Here is a 20,532-nt window from a genome sequence, read left to right as displayed (position 1 = left end):
ACATGTGAGCCCAACATGCTCTGGGGTAATTTATGTAATGTATGAGTGGATAAATAAGACTGACAATTAAATGATGAATGGGTGTTAATGAGTATCCAGCGAAGCACAGCAGAAACAAGCTGACATGCCCTAAAAGATGACAACCGATACCAGATGTCAACATCCCGTCATTCACCCTCGGCCCTGCACTTCCATATACAATTAATAATCACCATATTCGCCAATCAACTGGCATAATGTTCCTACTTTCAGTAGCATAGCACAATGTCACAACCATGGGTTGCAGCCCTTAATACTCCACACCTGTTCCTCATTGGAGTTTCTGGTGAGGTGGTGATTCACACTCATGTTAACACCAATTCAGAGTCAACAATGAACCTAACATGGGGACAAGTCACAATACCAGAGAAAAACCCACGCGACCATGGGTTGAACATGCAAACTCCACACCGGAAGACCGCAACCCAGATTCGAACCCCCAACCTCAAAACTGTGAGGCTGTAGATGCTCTTCCTTACTACTTGTCCACCCTGCAGCCACAACCATGGAAGAATGACTACAAAAAAAAAAGGAAGAAAGAAAACTACAATACTAAATGTTTATAAGACAGGAGAATGTTTGATTGTTTGAGCCTCTGTGTGAAAGAATTTCCCAGAGGGGTGATGGTTGGCACAATGTGACCTAGAGCGTTCTCTTGAGTGAGAGACAGCTACTTTGTTGTTTGTTCCTATCATTTGGTTTCTATCTTCACTCTGTTTGCTCCTGCCGGTGGATTCATTCTCTTAGATCTTCTTAAAACTGACTGGCACATTGGACAAATGATGCTGTTCTCGCTTTGATCCAATTCTTGGTGAAGACGGGTTGCATACCTGATATAGACTTGCTGGCGAAACCATCTCCATGGCATTATTAACTTGATTATCAAGCAATACTCCAACAACGGTTCACAAAGAAGGCTAAGTGAATTAAAGCAAGGATAACAAATTACCATAATGTGACTTTATCATGCTTTAGTTGATAACTTAGGGGCATAGTCTCCTGTTGGCATTGAAGTTAATTTTTATGTGCCTTTTTTGTGCACTTTCAAGGTGTGGCGATTTTCCCGTCGAGGCTTCTGACACACCCACCATGCTTAACCTGGAAATTCATCCACAACCACCAAAGAGGCGTGATTCTGTGAAGTCTGAGGGTGGCCCTAATTTGGATGGCCCTAATGGATTCGTGGAGTTTTCATGAGATGTGAATTCCATACAGATCCATTTGGAAAATACTCACACTTTAAGCCTTTGACGCCTGAATTTATTTCCAATATATATATCTTTTTTTAAAAACGGGGGCATGTTTTTGCTCTCATGCTTTCAAGCGGATGCTAAATTAAGTTCAGGATGTTAATTTGAGTATAGCACATAAAATAGAAATAAATTTAGGCATGATGCAGATAAGCAACAACAGACATCCATGGTAAAAATGTTTAAAAATAAAAGCACCTGTTCCTTTCTCAGGTATGAAGATTGTTTTATTGATGTAACAAAGTTATTTCCTTTCTAAAATGCTCCTCCCCTTAGTTCCTCGGAGATGCTTGGCATCAAGATGCCACAGCTAATGTCAAAGAATTGTAAATGAGACATAGCTATGGCCTGAGCACAGAACAGTAAATAAGTCCAAATGTCAAAAAAGTCAAGTCAAAACAGAAGTAAATGCAACTTTTAGGCCATGTGCACAAACTAAAATGACAACAATAAAATCGGTTCAATGAGGATTTTGATAAAGTTAGCCTGTACTCCATGCTATGACTCAGATTTTCTTGTAGGTTCCATCTACAAAATCAGTAATTGTAAACCATGTAAACGATTTACCCAGGTAACAGTGTGAAGCAATTTCAGAAAAATCAATAACCGCACCATACAATCTGTCAGTCACAGCAGCACAAAAGCGACACTCAATCTCACAGAAATGGCCACATTCACATCTCAGCACCTCACAGAAAGAGCACCATTAAATCACCCATAAAGGCTCCCTTATACAGAATGAAGTAGAATAAGCACAGAGCGTTAACAGTGAACAGAGCATTAGCGGTTTCCTGCTAATGTTTGTACGTCAAGCCTGACATTGTTTTATCGCAGTCACATGATTTAATCAGTGTGTTACTTCTGCACATATTTGAATTAAAAGTCATGAGGCAATGCTAGGATTGGAGGGCATGTCACGTATTGCAGCTAGTGCTTGTGGGACATTATTGGCTTTCCCTGCTTAATGAGTTGCAGGAAAAATGATACAAAACTTTATCCAAGTTTTGGGTTTTTTTTTTGTACTAAGCATTTGCAATAGTAAGCCTGTTTAGTGGCCCTCCGGCCTCTCGCTACGGTTCCAAAAGCATTTGAGGATTGGAGATGGGTGTATCGATACAGTGGCATTAATACTTACACACAGAGCTGGGCACTACGTCCCGGGGACGGAACGGTCCATCCACCCATCCCGGACGGACACTCATTTTTGGGGCGGAGGACGGGGGGTGACACGTTTGAAAAAAAGGGGCGGACTAAGCAAGGGCCGAGGTGGATTTTAGTCCGGCCCACCAATCGGACCTCACGCATGAGATGTGGTTGCGAAGTTCCAAAGTTTATCTCAAGCTATTGGGCGAAAGGCTTTTTTTGGCTTTTTTTATACTCCTGCGTCGGCCCGGGCGACAACTGCCGCATTGCATCACGTGACCGACGCATTATGCTGTGAGACATGTTGGTGACAGGTCTGCAACACATGTCAGAAATTGCTGCTGCTTATACGACAGCGCACGCATTCTCTCTCGTGATCAGTCGATTTTGTCACATGTTGCGATGATGTCAAGTTTATCTCAGCTCGACCCGGCAATTTATTTGTTGCCACGGAAGAGAGCCATGACACCAGTTATATCGCGTAGACATTCGAATCGACTTCCGTCCTTATAGCGAAAGCAGGAAGTGAGTATGCCGTAAAGTAATTCAGGACATTTGTATGTTTTTTGTGTGCCAGGGTTCCTCCCATCCTCCTCAAAGTTGCTTAGTGCCAGTAAAAATGAAACAGACCCCCCCAGGGCCGGTCACTGATGGTGTAGTGCTACACATGCCTGAGTTGTGTGCTGGCAGCGTGGGATCAGTTCCCGCTCAGTGACGGTGTCTGTGTGTGTGCCCTGCGACTGGCTGGCGACCAGTTCAGGGTGTATGTAGTCCGCCTTTTGCCCATTGTCAGCTGGGATAGGCTCCAGCAGCTCCCCGTGACCCTGTACAGGATAAGCGGTTTGGAAGATGACATATGACACACACCCCCAGGGCATTACAAAAGTCCCAACTACTTGTAAGTCAATGTTTCATCAAAAGAGTTGTGAAAAAGTTTGATTGAGGTTGAATTCTTGCCCAGTTCTGCTTTAATAAAGTTATCAACAAACACATTTTGCTCCATTTTTCATTCATTTGTGCTGTTTCATAAGCTTATCTCTGCCCCCCACAGTATATAGCGAAAAGCTTATTCCTGATTAGATTATTGTGACCACTGACCAATAAGAATAGCGAGCCACATTATAGTACATCGTTTGCGATGACATATTTTGGTTTGCTTGGAATTTTTACTGTGTGAACAAGAACTGAACAGAGGGAAGACTGTTTACAAAACCATCTATTTTAGATAATTTCTCAATTGTTTTACAATTTGAAACCCTGTACTTTAGGACACTGAGAAACATCCTATATAAAACTATGATGCTATAAATTAGATCAACAGTTTAAAAAAAAGAAAGAACATTTGTTTTTTTTTAATTTAGCTGTAAATCCATATCAATCTGTTTATAAATATATATTTTTATATTTGTATATTTTCAAAAGTAACATATTAACCGAGACTGCTTTTTGAATGCTTAGTTGAACTTCCAATTTACTATTACTCAAGCCAAGGCACTTATGCGTTTGTGGAGTGCATTAAAAGCATGTTTAAAAACATGTTGGTCATTATCAACAAAAACAAAAGGTAAAGAAGCACAGGTTAATCTGAGAGTATATGAAACAGTACAGTATCTTGTACAATGGAGTAAAATTGCAGCTTGCTTAAAGTAAAACATATTTGACATTTCCCTTATGTATATTCTCAGGGAGTATTCACATTGATTATTTTGAGACAAATGGTGGGTGATGCCTATTAAAAACATTAAAGATGTTGTGATGAACATAGCTTTTGGCTGCATGAGAAGCTCCTTGCAAAGCCGGATGCTTTTTCACGCTTCTTTTAATCCTTAAGAACGCGATGATTAATTATGTATGGACTAACATCACCATGAAGGCGCAGCAGTCTTTGTTTATTTTGCCTCTGGTCACATTGCCCTGTGACTTTCTGGGCTCCATGTCTTCTCATAGACTCTTCATTTCGTTTCTACTTTTCCCTCAAGGAGGCTCACAGCTGGATGAGAGGAGAAGGCATGAGCAACATCATAGGTCATCTGTATCAGGATGACTGGCTACCAGAAAAAGGCCCCGTAGAGGCAAAGAAAATGACAAATTAAAACCTGTTCAGCATTGGCATCTTTGCATTTTTACACACACACACACACACACACACCCACACCCACACACCCACACACCCCCCCCCCCCCCCCCCCCCCACACACACACACATCCACTCATGCACTCTATGAATCTCTTTACCTCAATGTAAAATTAGAATATCGGTGACCATTTAAATGTACCTTTTAATTAGCTAATTAGCAGACATTAGCTGAGTTAATTGGGATTGCATGCTCTTTCTTACCAGTTTAAATAGTTCATATGTTTAGAATACTATAGCCATAATTGGCTTCAGACATACAGCAGTAATATAATGCGACAGTGGTAGCTCTTGGAAGCATCTGTTGCAGGGTCAAACTATCAGAATTTTAGATTTATTATCTACAGTATACATGTGTGGGTGTAACATAAAGTAACACTTAACATTCTTTCCTGCCACACAGGTGCAAAAAAATGCTATTTGTAAAATGTGAAAAAAGAAAAAAAGGTTAATTATGACAATCGCTCTATTCAGGAAAACTAAAAATCACAATATTTTAACACTGTGGGCTCTATGCGGGTTATTGCAGTCCACCTCACTGTGTTTTTTTGTCAGTTCAAGTTCAGCTACAGTAAATTGCACCTTTTGGATCTATGGTGGCCAATGTTGGCCCATGAAAATAGTTTTCATGGGTTTCTTTATTTGCTTAGTGTCTCTCACCAGGGGCAACTCCACAGTGAAATACATTGTATCAAGGCGAACCCGAGTACACCTAGTCAGAAACTCTTGACCTCGCACACCAGCTCAGGCTTCTTCCCCGCCAGAGAGATGATATTCCACGTATCTAGAGCCAACTTCTGTAGCGAGGGATCAGATGGCCAAGTTCCATGCCTTCTACATTGTTTTTTTGGGATGTATTTGGTCATTTGTGCATACGTACACTGAGACCTTCCGCTGGGCCTTGTTCCAGAGGGGAGCCCTGGTAATCTGCGCCCGAGGCAAGCAATGTTTAAACCACAGATTTTTTTCTTAATTTCTTTGTTTATTTCATCTTTTACTTTTGCAGTGCAATCAATCAATCAGTAAGTCAGGCAGTCAATCAATCAATCAATCAATCAATCATTGCCACCCATTGATGATTCCAAAAGCTTGAAGCACTTGGAGAATACAGTATCAACAGGGGTGCATATTAGTAGTGCAGTACAAGAACTGGAAATTGAATACTTTAGTGTCCTCCATTTCATCTGTCATCATGCTTTTGCGCACTAATAATATAGGTCAAGGCAGCTCCAATTCAAAGTAAAGTCAGCCAACCACAACGACTGTTTCCGAAGGCCAACTTAAAAATAAAGTAAGTCATTGTACCGTATTGCTTGTTTGCATTTTATTTTGAAGTTGACCCTCAAAGTGCGTTGCATAGGAGCCTATGAACAACTGGCTTGACTAGGCTGGCTACCCGCTAACAGCCACATTCGCCATCAGACGGTGGCCAAACGTGTCACAGGAGGGCCGCTGGGGCACGGTTACTGCATCTCCGTGTCGCTGCGCCGCGGCTTTGATGGTGACGTCAAAACGGACACCAATGGGCACCGCCCCCCAAGCCCCGCCCCCCAATCTTTCCCAAATTAGAACTGATTACCAGCAACCCCTGGTTGAGTTTAGTCACCATATAATCAACAAAGCTACAAACACAGATTAAAAAGAACTCTTGAAGCGCTTTATTTGTCCTCAAACATTTTTTCTTCTTCTCATTGAATTGTATTTTGACCTTTTCTAAATGTGACTTTTATTGGCCCAATTAAACACAAATGTATGTCCATCATAAATGCAAAACAGGCATTGAAAAGGGAAATAAACACCAATCACACAACCAGCACGGACAGTTTGAATCTGGCATTCTTTGCTGCATTGATCTTTTGCGAGGTGGTGACATTTTATTTCAGTTCAGTGAATCCTACTGTCTGTTTCTTTTATCGTTTATTTTTATCAGTTATTTTGCTGATGTACTGCAAAGAAAATGTTAAACGAGTGTTTAGTTTTATGAGCACTATGATCTAACATCTGCAAAATGCTAGAGGATGCAAACACTAGTAGCATGCTGAAACAACATTTTCACATTTTACTGCCGAACATTCTTTCATTTCAATTCATTTTAAACAATGGCAAGAGATCTGGCCATTAAGATCAGTAAAAGCTCATCAATCCGCAACGACAGCTATAAAGATAATATGACAAAATTCAGTTACAGCAGTTGCACATCCAACACATATGGTGCAATATTATCTTTTTATCACTGCATTTGATCTCCACATACTGCTCAGGGAAATGTCTGGCATATTTGCTGCTACATGCAAAATGCCAGCTTTGTCTGGCTGATGTGAACTGCTGAGCAGGTGAGCATTATTTTGCTGAAAACAGCAGGCTACTCTTGTGTCTTCATCTTGGACTTAGTATGAACCGAAACTGTGAAGTTTGTGGTCATAAAGAAAAACAATGGGGCAAATAATGCTGAAAGGCACACTTGTGTTTATGACTACACATGGTCAAGGAATCAGTTATTACATAAATATTTATATTGGGAGCTTTCTGGTGGGTTATTAATTGAATGTATACTACTAGGCTCCTTCTATGGTTAGGAAAAGTTATTTTAATATCATTGTTGTAAACATGCATCTGTTGAGAGATGACTGAGGTGAGCCTTGTTTATACAGTACACCAGCCAAAACACAATCTGTCGCAGGAAATTGTTCATTCTTCAGTTTGATAAAATAAAATAATTTGGCGCACAAGTTTGAATTGAATTTTTATGATCTACCTGTATAAGCCACACACTGTTAAACCATACAACGCCACTAAGTTGCTTAAATAAATATTGTGCAGCAAATTTCATTTTAAATGACTTTTTGTAGTCATCAGCATATATTTGAGATAATTCTGGCTGGATTTTGAACCACAGTGCACAGACTAAGCATAACACCATGCATTTTAATTATTTAATACTGTACACACATTTACAAGCCTGGCATACAAGACAAGAGTATAGATAGATAGATAGATAGATAGATAGATAGATAGATAGATAGATAGATAGATAGATAGATAGATAGATAGATAGATAGATAGATAGATAGATAGATAGATAGATGTTACATTTTTAAGTATCATTATTTAATTCAAGCAGGCAATCAAGAGTATGAAAATGTTTGAAATTCTTAAAAGAAATTTCTTAAGAAATAATTACAAAGCAAGGCTTTTTTCAAACTATTCTGACAAATAAATGGCAATTGAATTATTCAACTCCCAGTCATGAACAATTTATGATGTACATTGCCTTTGGTTATTTAATCAAAGGTGAAGGAGTTGTTAAATCCCCCCCCTGAACACCTTTGTATTCTTTGGTACAGCAAATTCCCAAAGGGCATTTTTATTCATGACGTATCCTCTATATGGTTCACTTGATAGTATGATAAATGAGAAGGAGCTGTACCGAGGGACATTAGACTTCACTCCTAGGAGGCAGTTGAATTCCAAAGCATGTTTGCCTTGGGCTTACCCTAACTTTCCTCCTTGAAGAAAAAAATGACTAATATAGTCACAAAGTTTAAAAACCAGCTGTACTACGCAGAAGCTCCACAATATGAGCAGACTTAACACTTGTGCTTTACATCAATGCTAAACATGCAGAGCGGGTTACTTTGTCTGCTTAGAAGGTGAGTCTTTTCACATGAACAATAATGTAACAGCTTACTTTATACCAAATATCAACCCTCCTTCTTTAGAATATATAAAAACATTTATAAATAATGATATGAGTGAAATAACTCTAAATTGAAGAAGTTCTGGGGCATCCGTCCATTCACCCGTTACCCCAGTGGACTGTAGGTGAAAGGCAAACTCCGTCCTTGGATCTTTTGATTTATATATAAATCTTTATTATAATGCACTGAACTAATTGCAAAGTAAATCACATTGCACAGAAAACAGAGACTATTCACTCACATTTCCACAGTCACTGAGTGGGAACTAAACCCACAATGCCTACATTGATGTCAGGCAAATTAAAACCACTTCACCATCAGTGACCAAAAAAAATATCATGCAATATGGATTTGTGACAATATACTTTTTGATTTCAAAATTTTGGAAACAAAACGATTCTACGGTAGCCAGTCAAAAAACATCCCCTGGTCAGATCACTCCAAATAATGCCATCAAATGGATTAGCACACTCTAAACGACCATCAGAAACATTTAGATAAAGACGAGCTAAAGTAAAAGATTACTTTATTTGTCCTTTGTAGAAAGTATGGCAATTTGCATCTATATTTTACCAAGCCCTAATGAGCAGTGGCCATCCTCCTTATACGTATATACGGGGATATACGGTTGTTAAAAAAACCCCGGCTACCTGCAGACAAGGCCTTAGTCCGTCTATGAGTTCTCGTCCATAATTCAGGCAGGCCCGGTCGGTCGGCTAAATGGCATTGAGAACAGACTTACCGGTACCACGTCACACACAGGTGCCGCACTCCTGACATGCAGCCAAATAAAGAAAAATAAGAGAGTGTTGTCTACCTTTCAGAACCACAGACGCAATTACATGTGCCTCATTTTGTTTTTTTACTTTGCTGATCAACACGGAGTGCGTTTTTCTGTGTGTTTTTGTTGAGCTGGGTATCGCCTAAGCGCCACCGCGTTCTGTCCTGCATATTTAATCGACCACGTGGTCCCGGTCCATCCCACGTCGGCGACAGCCAATCGGCATCGAGGATGTAATCTTCACGTCACAAGCAGGCACCGCACGAGCAGACGCGCCGGTAAACAAAGAAAAAATATATAACAGACACACACACACGATGACCGTTGAAATAAAAACAATATGGGGCACATATGGGGGTCATTGCATCTGTTGGACCGCAAGGTACACAACACTCTTTTATATTTTCCTTACTCGACCGCGTGTCAGGAATGCGGCACGTGCATGTGACGTGGTACAGGTTAAGTCTCATTCTCCCAGAGGCTGGACATCGCACATCAACCCCAGACACTTAATTCAAGTAGTGTTTGAAATTTGCTTCACTGCCTTATTGGTGAATGTGCATATGTGAAAATACTGGTGAGCCAAGCCAATACCACACCTAATTAGATGGCCAACACGAGAAGAGGCCCTCGAGACCCACTTCATATGCCAGTCCTTTTCAGCTTTGGACCTGAATACAATTGCCCCGAAATGGGCTCCAATTTTAGAATCACTGGGGAATGAAAACAGCTTTGGAGAAAAGTAGAACGTCTGATGCATTTGGAATATTTGAAGCTCTTTTCACGGTTAACACAAATAACTCAGGCATGAATACAATATGTCCTATGGATGACATTTACTGTCACAGCTACCTAGAATATTTGGTTAAAATGTACAGTACACAAATATTACCTCCACTTAGGGCTCGCTAGTTGAGAGCTCAGTGCGCTAACATTCTGCAATAATAGAAATAATAAAAGAAATATTTCTTATTTGACATTTTTTAGCGGTATCCTTGCTTTTGGTGTGTATACTATTTGCTTATTTAATAAATCCCTTTGAGTTGTCATGCTTCCTACATTTTTTCCTATAAAATATTGTTGCTTTTTTACATGCGAACCCCCCAAAATTTATTTTAAACTCCTCCTTTCCAGGAATCATTTGTGTTGACGTGGCACTACAATCTTTCCACCTTTGCCTTTTTATTTTAACAAAAATCTGTTTATATCTCACAAGCTACTTTTATGGGTTTATAACATACATTTAAAAAACATCCTATTATTAATTAACAGCCATATGAGTGTCAGAGACTTGTTTTGACCTCACCCAATCCCTCCCCATCTGCCATTAAGTCAAAAGTAAATCTTAACCAATTACCAATTGAAATGTATTTGAATACCAAACAGATATGATGAGTGCCAGTTTCACACATGCACATCATTAGAAGTGATGTGTGTGTATTCATGCATCCCATGTGTCACAAAATTCCTCAAGCGTCAAATACAGAAAAGATCATTTGATTAACCTTTTAACTGCAGCAACATGCACCATTCAACAGAAAGGCACAAATGATAGCTCTGCTGAACATGTAACTATCAATTAGGCATGTGCAAGATGATCATTTGCACCAAGCAATGAAGTGAAACATAAAGATTGAGAGTGCAAGCATATAACTCAATTATGACCAGGGCTTATGTATGGGCTTGTTGGTTTGAATAAATTCTAATATTAAGTACAATAGTATAGTATACTAAAACATAAATAGAAAGAGGAGTTAGTTACTTACTAGATTTGTTTTTATTTCTACAGTGTAAGTTATATGTATGTATATGTATGTTATATGCAACAATTCCATCGATGTTTGATGTTAAGTAATACTTTATGGAAAATGTCAGCATTGTCAATAGTCATGAAAGTGCAAAGGTATGCAAAATAAATGAGTATTTCTCAAATATGACTGTTTCTCAAGCATGCAACTTTATTCTCATGATCTAAAATATACACTTTTTAACCTAAAAAATATTCTCCAATATATTACTTTATCTGTGTATTGTTATGATTTGTACTTTTGTGGAGGATGCAGACGTAAGCAGTGATGCTATAGTAGTAAAAACACATGAGGTATTTGAAGCCATGCACAAATTGTCTGACAACAAAGCATGTGGCATGGGCCAGATTTCTGCAGAACACCTGAAGAATGCCTGTCAGAGGCTTGCTCCTCTGTTGTCCATCTGTTTTACAGGCTTCATGATACATGGAGCACTGCCTGATTTAATGCTTTCAGTTCTGCTTGTTCCAGTAATAAACCTGTGAAAATAGGTTACACAGAGATTGTTGTACTTTAAAACAAAGAAACATAGTAAGTGCGTGCTTTATCAAATTTTTTACGGTCGATCTTTAATCAGCGTTTCTTCTGAACACCATTAGAATATTCGGTTTACGTTCACAAAAACAGAAACTGTACATTTTGGAACAAGTGCACTATGGAAAGAGTGTACAATGCATTTGGTGGCATGTATTTGAAAATAAATAAATATTCTATGAATAAATAAAGTGGCGAACCCTCTTCACGGGCAGCATCCAATCTTGAGACAAGTGCTTTAAGCAGTAGCAGCAAGCGAGTTTAGGCTGTGTGAAAGATGCTCTTTTTGACGATCCCCCATGTGTATATCTTTCCCAAGTTTTCATGCACCACTGGTTTGATTTCCTGGACAACCGATGTGTCACCAAACCAAAGCCTGTTCATGTGAAGCCGCTGGGCATGCAACGAAGCATTGAGGCAATGGTGCTGGTTGCATCAGCTTCAGTGACAGGGTCTTATTTCTACAAGATTTGAAACATCTGTTTCACTGAACATGTACATGCTCTCACCAAAAGACTGCTGTCTACCACTTTATTTCAATCATTTCATCATGATTAGCTTCAACCTGAAAAAAACTTTGTCCAATTTCTGGGTTTTCAGGTAAACTCCTTCACCACGACAGACTGATGCAGAGCCCCCATCACTGCAGACACTGCACCAGTCTGCCTGTTGATCTCCCAGTCCATTCCTCTTCAACTAATTTGGGGCTGAATTTCATCACTGACGTAGAGAGACTAGTCCACCTTCTTCTAACTCAGGACCGTGGCTTCAGATTTGGAGGTGCTGATTCCTATCCCAAACTGCGTTGCACACAGCTGTGAACCGCCCCAGTGAGAGTTGAAGATCGCAGCTTGAGGAAGCCAACAAAACCATAGTCTTTACAGAAAGCAGGGACAATACTGAGGTTACCAAACCAGACCTCCTCAACACCTAAACTGTGCCTACAAATTCTGTCCTAGTGGGAGTCTTAGTATTAAATGACATGTTTTCCATTATTTATAAGTGGACATTTTCGGACCATATTTATACAGATTCTATTGGGACTTAATTATGCTTCAAATGCCCGGTGTGCTAAAATTAAAGTAAACTAGGGCGGATTGTAATTGTGTCACAAATCTCTATCCAATGATATGTTCTATTTTGATAGATAGGGGCTTTTCATTTTTCTGTAACAAATCTACATCATGTAACATGTTCTGATCTCAGGTTTTGGACTGATGTGATACTGGTTTGGCCGGCGTGTGCATGACTGATGTTGCTCACCACGGTCAGCTATTTTGCGTGAATGCTCAGACGCATGGAAAATTAGAGGGAGCATTGGTTGTGAGGTCCTGCACTCACTGTGTAGACTGAGTATGAAGAGCAATGGTTGCACCTGTTAGAAATCCGTAGAAACCTGTTGAGAAGGTCAGAGGTGTTGTTGATCCCAACTCTGTGTTTCATGAGAAAGGAAGTCCAAAATCCTAAGAATGAACCAGTCAGGCAGGTGGAAGGTGTTGTGGAGTCGCATTGCCAGGATGTGGGGCTGTAGTGTTTTAAGTCTGTAAACCGAGGTCTAGCCGAGGTGTTGGAAACAGAGTTAGGCATTTTACAAAAATTTGCGGTCCGTTTATTGCCTTCCGCCTACAGCCGGGGTGCCCTTCCGCCGTCCATTTATTCGGCATTTTGTCCGGCCGGACCAAATAGCAATCGCCTATTGGTCAGTCAGTCCATCATTTTAAATGCGCTTCCTTGAGCGCTTCTGTCAACCAACTTTTCCCGCCCCCCCCAAAAAACACACATAATAGTCAAACATATTGTGCACTGTTGTGGAGAGTTATGACTCGCGGGAATTGAGGGGAGTTCACTGAAGCACCTCAGTAGAACAAAACAGTTTGGCTTTACATTTTTCCTCGTCATTCATTGACATCAGTCAGGAGGAGTAGTGCCAAACACCAAGCAAAAAAGAAAGAAAATTATCAAAATGGCTTACCTCTTCGATGCAAGCAGTGGCTGGCAAGGGATCAGCCGGATTGTCATCCCTAACACCATATGGCCCCGAACGAAATGTGTATTACATATGAAGGTAAAAGGCTTGCTGGCATCAAACTGGTCTTTTGGACGTCGCACAAGTTGACCCATCATTCACATTTATCCCTCTGAGCTTTTGGCTTTGAGAAATGAACAAAGAATACATCCTTCATCTGTGGACGGTCATAGTGTCTGTTTCTGCAAGTTCCATAGCAGCAGTGTTTACTCGCCATGTTTTTTTCTGAGAAGCAGCATCTACAGGAGTCGTCTCCAAGCGCCCATCTATACTTACTCTTAGGACCCGTTAGCTGACCAAAAACATGCCTGATGTAAAATACACGAATCAAGCAGCAAACTTACCAGCATCAAACGAAACAATAATCATCAACGTCATGTTATAGACGATTACATAGACGGGCGAAAATCCACTTCAGCTTATGCTTACACCGTCTTTTTTTTTCCTGCTTATCGTTTACCGCCTGCAAGAGGGGCATCTGTCTTAGGCAGATAGACGAACCAGCCCGTCGCCTAGGCAGAATGCCCAGATATGGTTGGAAAGCTCCAGGTGTTTGTGGATTCAAGTTCAGGTTCAAGTTAGAGGGGCTGTGAACTGGACTGGGAGCGAATGTGCTGTTTAACAACCCTGTCCATGGCTTTCAGCATGTGTGGGGTGATAGCGGAATGTGATAGGGTCATCAGCTGGCCTGAGTTGAGACCTTGTGTTGGTAAGATGAGTAGAGGTCATAGCCTCAAATCTGGTGTAGAAGGTGTTGAGGATGTTGGGGAGTGATGTTGGGCTGCTGCTAGTGATGTAGGGGGTGCACTGGCAGTATTAGTCGAGTTCACACCAGTTCTTCTCCTCAGACCATACCAACCTATGTGGAAGGCCCCCTGAGAAATTTCTCCACTTTTTTTTTAATCATACTTCAGCTTAGCAGTCTTTAAAGCTTTTTTTTTTTTTTTTTTGCCTTGTGGGCTGTTTTGGTAAACTGACTGATTTGAATTGGGTCTTTTTCGCCGCCATAGTAAGCGTTCCTTACCACTTCCTTTAAACATAAAATTTCATAAGATGGTGTTGCATGATTGAGGATTGCTTGTCCCTGAGCAGACGATTAACATTGCCGGGACACATATTCCAGTCTTTCCAGCGTGTCCTGGGTCGTTTGCGGGGCCTGATCCCAGTGGGACGTGCCCGAAAGTTCTCATCAGGAAGGTGTCCAGGAGGCATTCTGATCAGATGCCCTAGCCACCTCATCTGGCTCCTCTCAATGCGAAAGAGCAACGTCTCTACTCTGAACCTGTCTCGGATGGTAGAAAGTAACAAATGAAATCTGCTAAATTCATGATTTGGTATTTTTAAAATTAAGTGCATTATGCTACAAAACCGAACACTAAAGTTTCGGAAACATTTAAAATTGCTATTCATTTCGAAAATTAAACATGCACTCCTGCCTGAGTGATGCTTACATTATAGTTTTAATGACTGGCATGATGATTCACTTGTGTTAGTGGATTTATTTCCATGCAACAAAATCAACATGGACAGTAACAAGCCACCCAAACCCTCATCATCAATCAGTACATAGATGTATGCATTATTCCACATCCAATTACATTAATATGCTGCACACATGAACCCTGAATTATTATTTAAATTATTATCTATTTAGCGAAATGTTGTCAGATGGAGGCAGCATGCATTATGCAGAATAGACATTGCCATTCAAGGAGAAGTAATGCAGTCCGGGGAATCAGCCACCATGATATACAGTATATATATATATATATATATATATATATATATATATATATATATATATATATATATGTGTGTGTATATATACATATATATATATATATATATATATATATATATATATATATATATATATATATATATATATAGAGAGAGAGAGAGAGAGAGAGAGAGAGAGAGAGAGAGAGAGATGGATATGGATATATATATATATATATATATATATATATATATATATATATATATATATATATATATATATATATATATATATATGTATATATACACACACACACACGGGGGAGAGGGGTGAAAAGCAGATATACAGTTCTGTCACATTGGTCTAATTAGTGACATGTTATATGAGTGTATTTTTATTATTTTGTATAGTAAACATAAGTAGTGTACGTGTTTGCTTTTTTTTTTTTTTAATAACTGTTTTTTCTACTTTTGCAGGCCTCTGGATATATGTTGAGCTTTTCATTTCCAGGAGTTAACATTTTAGGTTGATAATTTTGTGCCACTATCCATCACTTTCAGTTTTGTTTTTCGAAACGATGAAGATGGAGGAGTCACGAAAGGTGCTTAATAGTTGTGAAGACCGGTAGAAATGGTATGCAAATTGCAAATGTAAAGGTTAATTTTGAAGGGTAATGTAATGTAGAATTGTGTATAGCGTGCTATTAAAATTAATAATGTTATTCATTTTGGACATCAAGGACATTTCGATGAGAACAGGTAGAAAAAGTTTGTTCGGCGAAATGAATAAAACCATCTTCCATCTCTTTCCCAGGAGCTCCCTTGTGGCTGAAGAAATTACCATTTATTAAATACAGTATGAGTGAGTCTGCTATGGTATGGGAATTTTATAGTTAACATTGCAATTTAAAAGACAATACACATAACTGACCTCAATCATTATCTAAATGATTTAATATTGTTGGCCGGAATTGGAAAAATAGTGTTGTATGGTTTAGAGTCCCCCGCCTACTGCCCAAAGACAGCTGGGATAGGCTCCAGCACGCCCCGCGACCCTTGTGAGGATAAGCGGTATCAATAATGGATGGATGGTTTCGAGTTTTTTATTTTATTTTATATTTTTAATGATACAAAATAGTCCAGGTAGGATCAGAACTGACCATCTCATTAACAATAGTGACAATAGCAATTTTATCAATTTTACTCAACAAATAGTCATGAAGACTACACTGAAATTTTTTAAGTTTTGTACCGCTGCAATGATCAACTTCCAATTTGTTTCAACTCTAATCCTATTTTATTTTCAGTCATCTGTTCCAGTGGAAAAACTGCAGGAAACATCAAACATTTTAATACAGAGACAATGTTTGAAGTAACATTCTTAGTGATTGGTGTGATGGTGGGAGTGGCCGGCGATGTTAGCATGCCATTTGCAGTTCAACTGTTGGGTGCTTCCTTTGCTCTTGGCAACCCTGCATTTGGGTTCCAGTGGTACTGTTGATACTGTGTACTGCATGCTCTTGTTGTCTTTTTTGGGGTATCGGTTGACCCATTAAGTCAAGAGACTCAGCAGTGATTGCCAGTGCTGGTGTTAACTGGCAATAAATGACTTAACAAACTAACAATGCTTGTTTTTGTTACTGCATGTCCTTTGTCAGTACAATTTCACATCTTGTCATATTACATTTTCTGCACCATTTGATGGAAAAACAGGTTTACATTGAAACTTAAAATACACACATTGCTGTATGATTAAACTCTATCACTTATTTCAAATCACGACAACAACCATAGAAGTAGACAGTAGATTGTAGACAGAAAACAGCAATAACAACCACAACATGACTGACCATTGTTTAGCCTACTTCTTGCTCCTTTTGCTTTCTGTTTATGTCTTCAAATTGCTCAACAAACCAGAGAAGGAAAAGCTAGACTCTGGTCTCTGTGTTCCACAAATACCGCCAATTGTCTCACATATGGGTGGTTGGGACCACTGTCCTCAATTGCCCAGCTGAGTATGGCTTCACTGTGTTCCAATTATGATATTCAGTGGAACAAGTTAAAACTAATCTCGGCCATTGCTTCTTTAAAAAGTGTCAAGTTTTGGGTTGTAACTGATTCTATGACTAATTTAATTAGCCATTCGTATTGCTACTTTACATTTGTGAAAATTATCTTCAGGCGATCCTTTATGAGATAAAATGGGGGACAAAAGTTGTCTTTAGTATAACTGACTATTGGTGGAAGAGGCAGTTTAAAAGATGTTGAAGAGATCATTGCCAATCAGGCACGGAGCACAGCAAAGGAGCTGAGTAAACTAAAAGTGCTCACATTATTTGTTTTAACTTCAAAGTCATCTATATTGCACATGTTTCCTGTTCAACAGAGAACATCAGAGAGATAAAGTATAACTGGGAATCAAAAACAGATTAGAACAGCTTGAATTAATAATGACATTTTTAACATACATAAATTTTAATTCACAGCAAGTGGGAATTTATGCACATTCTAATTAATACATTCTTATTCATCTTTGTTCATTTCAAGGTGTTGAGCATTCAGCATTTTGTTTAATAGTAAAGAAAAAAGGTGACGTCACATTTCATTTTTAAAATGATATTAGCCTTTATCAAGTCTTAGAACATAGTGTACTATGATTATTTGCTTTCTAGATTTCTTTTTGAGACTGGAAAATAGGCTTTTACTATTCTTATATGAAAATCGTGGAGCACCAATCCCTTAGGTATAACAGAGAAATGTTAAGGGAAGCCTGTTTAAAATGATGGACAGACCTACCTTTTGGCCATTACTATTTGGTCCGGCCGGACAAAAAGGCGGATAGACAGACGGCAGAAGGGTACCTCGGCTGCAAGCAGAAGGTGATAAACAGACCGAGAAATGTTTGTAAAATGCCCAGCTCTGCGTTTAGGGACACATAAAGTTAAAGTCAAAGTAAAAATGTACAGTTGGCCAGTGTAAGATGAAGAGGATGGATGGATGGATGGACAGAGTTTTCTTACTTTGTGGCCATTTTCAGTGTTTCCCATTTGTTTCCGTTCATATATTTTAAGCAACCTGGCACTGGCAATTAACCTTAATATCTATAGTCATATTAATTAGATGCCTTAGTTGTGCACCGTTGCAAGTCACAAAAGACCTTATTCTGAGCAAATTATAACAAAGAAGAGGAGTGAAAGTATTGAGTAGACTACCTTTCAGGTCACATTTCTATTAAAGTGAAAGTCAACCCAAACATGTTTTTTATTCCAGAATATGTTCTATGCAGCCCCACTAGTAAAAACAGCATTCTGATTAATATTTTGTTTGTGGAATATGAGAAATCCACCCATCCCAATCTTAGCTATCTTAGGGGGTGACCATTTTTTCACTTCTGTCGACTGAAGATGACATCGAAGTCGTCATGGCTCAGATAACGACCAATTACGGCTCAGCTTCAGAAAGCAGGTGAGCCGTGATTGATCGTTATCTAAACTCTGAGCAACTTCGATGTCATCTTTAATGGATTATGTCCGGGGTTTCTTGTTGACATTGAGGTGGTCTGATTCTAACATCTCTTTCTCAAAGAGTTGACAAAGGTATGCTCATGTATGTTCTTCTGCACCCTGGAGACCTTTCTGAACATTTTATAGAGATCATACAAAATGTCTGACCTGGTAAATCCCAACAGAAGCAGGAGGATGTGAATTAGGACATCTTACTATTGGCACCTTTGTGTAATCTTTCTAAGATACATTATCAATGACATGGGAGAGAGGCATATTTTTGTCAGAGCGTGGCATTACTTGCTGTATTTTTTTAGCATTTCTCGAGAGATTTGTAACTTCAGACTGTAAAATATGACTTTGCTCTGAATTCCTGCTCAACACCAGAGCGACTTTGGTTCTGTCTAATCTGCTCTTCTTTTCCCTGAGGGCATTACTCACATTATTTTTCATCAACATTTCTTGGTGAAATGAACGCCAGTTCTTCAAGTCCTATTTACTGAATTCCCTTGGGGACGCCTTCTCTACTTTAGGAGTCTAGAGTGCATATAGCCCTATTGAATCACATGTGAATTTAAATGTGATGCACACTCTTGCATAGAGTATAATAAGTGACATTTTCTGCAACTAATTCTGGCTTGGAAAAAATGGTATTAAAAAAAACAACAACATATATATATATATATATATATATATATATATATATATATATATATATATATATATATATATATATATATATATATATATATATATTATATATATCTTTGTTGTTAACAAACTACTGCTCCATACTTCAGCCCAAAATGAATGGAATTGTGAACATTCACAAAGGTCGAATCACAGTGTGTGCCCCTGGGGGCGTTCGGGCTACATGTTCCTAGTAAAAAAAAAAAAAAAAAAGCCTGGAGTCCTGCAATATGAAACCTGAACTGAGGTTCATCGTTGTTTTATATGTCATTTTAAAGAGCAATGTGCGCTCCTTCAAGAATCCTGCTGAAAGCTAAAAATGTAATTAGATTAAAGAATCTCCCCAAATGGTATACTTATCCTCCCAATCCAAATTCATTTTGTAGAGACTTTTCTCCATATGAATGTCTCATCATGTCACTGCTTTCTATATTTAAATGTGCAAAGATGGTTAAGAGGCCATTTTGTTCTCCCATTAAGGTGTCGGTAGAGGTAGTCAGAGCCGTCATTAAAAAGAAGTGGCACACCGTGAAAGCACTTTAGTCTTGAGACACTTTTCTCTTTTTGAATTTGGAACAATGGCCTACTACTCATAAGATACACATGTAGCAGTCTTACTGCATCTTGATTTGGCACAGGACTTGTGAGGGTTGTCGAATATCCTAGTTTTCTGGATTGCAACCTTTACTTCCTTTGAGTGAGAAATCAGTCATTGTTATATTAAAATAAGAATGGTTTTGGTTTTGAGCTACTGAAACAAGTTTAGAAGAGGACAGTGAATGCAGAAAGTATTGATTGTGCTTCACTTATTCCACATTTTTCTGTTACAGCCTTTTCTAAAATGTATTTAATTATTCTTTCCCCTTCAGAATTCTACACTAAACATCCCATAGTACAAATAATGTATGTACAAAGTTCATTAAAAAAAAAAAAAGAAATCCCAGCCTTTGTTTGCCATGAATGTGTATCCTGTTTAGACGGATCACCATTGAGACGTTTCTACAACTTACTTTACCTGGAAGTCCACCTGTCGTACATTCATATGATTGGACATGATTATTGAAACACACAAGCTGTGTATATAATGGTCTGCAGTTTGACAGTGCATGTCTGAGTACAAACCAAGCATGACTTTGAAGGTGTTGTCTGTAGATATCTGAGACAAGATTGCAAAGATTTGGAATTGGGGGAAAAGGTGGATTTTAAG

This window comes from Filicampus tigris, chromosome 6 (genome assembly GCF_054856515.1).
Source record: "Filicampus tigris isolate MCC_2025a chromosome 6, RoL_Ftig_1.0, whole genome shotgun sequence".
Classification (NCBI taxonomy): Eukaryota; Metazoa; Chordata; class Actinopteri; order Syngnathiformes; family Syngnathidae; genus Filicampus; species Filicampus tigris.
Note: the sequence above shows the minus strand (reverse complement) of the source record.